Source organism: Marmota marmota, unplaced genomic scaffold, assembly GCF_001458135.2.
Source record: "Marmota marmota marmota unplaced genomic scaffold, marMar, whole genome shotgun sequence".
Lineage (NCBI taxonomy): Eukaryota > Metazoa > Chordata > Mammalia > Rodentia > Sciuridae > Marmota > Marmota marmota.
In genome coordinates, this window is record NW_026005980.1 from 214610 (window position 1) to 217968 (window position 3359).

The following is a 3359-nucleotide window of genomic DNA, read 5'->3' on the forward strand; positions in this document are numbered from 1 at the left end:
TGGATTCCCATAAGATGATATGTTATGTACCATCTCTGGTCTATCATGACTGTTATATGTAAATTGGCACATATCCACTATAAAAGCTATTTTTTACTGTACAATAAAGTAGATGTTGTTCTCTGAAACCACCTTTGAAGTGGTTTCTCCATGCCCTCAAGCTTCCACAGTCAATGCTGGACAATGGCAGTTCCCTCAGCAATTTTTTTTGAATTTTTTTGTTATTTTTTTATTTTTGTTTTTACTATGTCAGACTCTCTGTATAGGTCTGTTTTCAAAGACTGCCTAATCTTTAGGGAGACTACCAAGAGTTTAGCAAGATAGCTTCAAGTAGAAGTAGCTCTTTCTATTTTGATGACAGACCAAGAAGCAAGTTTCATCCTAGCCATGTACTAGTATGTGATTTTGAAAATAATGTTTAACTCTCTTTGTTATGTGTGGCCTCATCCAAAAAGGAGGTCCACAGAACAGGGTCAAGGAGAGTGTGACTTCAGAGTCACTAATCAAGATCTCCAGAGACCAAACAGAAAACAGGTCTGATTTTATTGCACACTTACCATGTATTTATACTCAGGCAGTAGCTAAGCAGATTACAGGCAGCCACCAATGCAATGTCTGCTAACTTTCCTTGCAGCAACCAATCAATAAGTGGGCCGTGGAGCAAGCACACTAACTGCAACGTATGGCCCCAGGCTGTGCCTCTCACAAGCCAAGCCTAGCACGAGGGGAGTGGCCTATCGCTCACATGCCTAGCACAAGTGGAGTGGCCTGCCACTCAGACGCTGTTAACACATGCCACATATGCAGTAATCCATGCACTTTTTCCCACATCTTCCAACTCTTACTCTGCTGCAAAGATTTCAGCCAGCATTGCTGTTTTTCATTGTGTTGTCTTCACATGGTTACATAACCATCTTACTCACAACAAGATAAAATATTATCACTATTAGGAACAGTAGGGCCAGGGTAATAGCTTTATAAGGATTAGTTAATTTGGCTATCAGGTTTTTCCAATGCTCAGTCAATTCATGGAAGCAAAAAAAGGTTTTCAAGATAGACACCTTTGTCTCATTGATTTTGACTATTGTCTTGGTAAGGTTATGCATAGTCATAAAATAATTAGCATCCCAAGCACCGTTAATATACTAAGAAAAATTGGAGAAGTGTAAGGTTACATTTTCAGATACAGCATATTGGGTGACACAAATACTCTAAAATTTAGGGTCGCAAGTGAGCCTTTGCAACATAAACAGAATATCTAGTTTTTCCTGGTAGAGGTCTAGTTCTTGCTGAATGACTAAGATAGCGGCTTGGGACAATATATTTAGTCATTTTGAATGGCATAGGCTTCTGCCATGGTAGTAGGCAAATTGTTTATAATCTGATCAGTCTAGATGCTCTGAGTTTGTGAAGCAGCAGCAGTGGTTGTGGTGGCAATGGTGGCAACCAGGGCAATAATCCCAGTGATGATAAGTCTAATTGCCTACCTTGTCCAGTGTAGTATCTCATTTAGAAGATTCTTCATCTCCATGTCCCATGGACTCCTCCACTCTCCAGACAGGTTTGCTGGAAGCCAGACTACTGGGGACAGTCTGAGAATAAATATACATTTAGCTTTCATAGCATGGGTTAGACAATTTGTTAGCCAGCAGGATATATTTACTGCATAAGGGATCTCTGTCTTAGTGATATTTATGCCATCAGTATCATAGATTATTAGCCAGGAAAAGAGTGTTGTAACACAAGCTTGTGCATAGTGGGTACAAGCATAATTTGGCAAAAAGACAAATCCATGCATATATAATATATAGTATATTAAGGGTGCTTGGGATGCTAATTATTTTATGACTATGCATAACCTTACCAAGGGAATTGTCAAAATCCTTGGTCAGGGTATGGACTCAATATAGACCCATTTATCCAGCCAGCTGATGTTCATTTGATGGGTCTAGCAGCTAGCAATATTGGTGTGATATCCATCATGCCATACTGATTTCCTGCATACCCATTGGTAATGGCTTGTTCTGCATAGCAGTTACTGAAGTAGCCCATGTGGTTTTTGGGCACATTCATTATATTCCAGGGGGCTGCACTTGCCCAGGCACATAGATGTTGTTCTTCTCCAGAGAAGGTATGGCAGTAACACATTGATTCTATGGGATGTTATCATTATCAGAGGGGGACGTTCCAAAAAGCATTGTTGGGTACATTGGTAGCAAGGGATTTTTGCATTTCCCATGGGGCAGTCTCTGGTTATAGGTAGAATTAACTATAACTCTAAGGTCAGTGAGAGATAATCCAGCATATGACTTATTATAGTTATCTACAAGAGATTCATTTGCAAGAGCAAAACAGAGAGGACTGCCTGGATTGTTGTAGGAACAGATGAAGCAAGGCCCTGAGGATATCAGGAAGCAGTTTTATTTGGCTGCAGCCAGGTTCAGAGGGCACAGCTTTTCTGTAATCAATCAATTCCCTGAACCCTGAGTTCAGGTAGTTTCAAAGTTTTATACCCAGCATGTAAGGGGAGAGGGTTAGTAGTTCGCAGTCTACAGAACTTCAGATAAAAGCAGCTTTTTCTCTCAGTGTTTTGGGCAAGTTAACCCTTCAAGGACAACACCTGAAAAGTGGAGAGATTCTTCTTCTCCCCTTTCTTTCCTCCCACTGACAGCTGTTACTATAGAGCCCAATTAATAATTTCTCTTATCTTAAAAATGTAGACATCTCTGTGAAGCCCAGCTCAAGGCCAGAGGCTTTGTCTGCACATTTCTACAAACTACTATATTGGATATGTTTGTGAAAAACTAGTAAGCCGGTGTCCAGCACTTGAAGTGCTGGTATCTTCTTGGCCAGTGGCCAAGTAAACAGGTGACACAAAAATAGAAAGTTTATCTACATTGAACTCTTTTGCTGGCAGTCCTAAAATCAGCCATGGTAAAGATTCTGGAGAAGACCAGTTAAGGCTTTTCTGTGGAGAAAGGGGGTGCAACTTCATAATCAAGGTCATAAACTTTTGCTTGTGGGGATGCACCAACTTGTTGGCAATGTGCCTTCTTTGTTTGGCCTTTATATTGAAAAGATATATGGAAATGCCCCTGGGGGCTTGTTAGGGGCTATTGCCACCTCTGAATAATGGATGACCAATATTCCAAGTGACTTGCATCTGCTTTCAACTGATGGATTTCTAAAGTTTGCTTCTTGGGCCTGACCCCTGCCCTCAGTCTGACACTGCAGAAAAGCCCAGTGCTGACTATGCATGAGGCACCTTGGAACATGCAAAGATTAGATTTAGTTCTTGTACTCAGGGAACTTCTAAGTCCTTAAAAGGAAAGTCTGTAAAATGGTATCCTTCTGTTAAA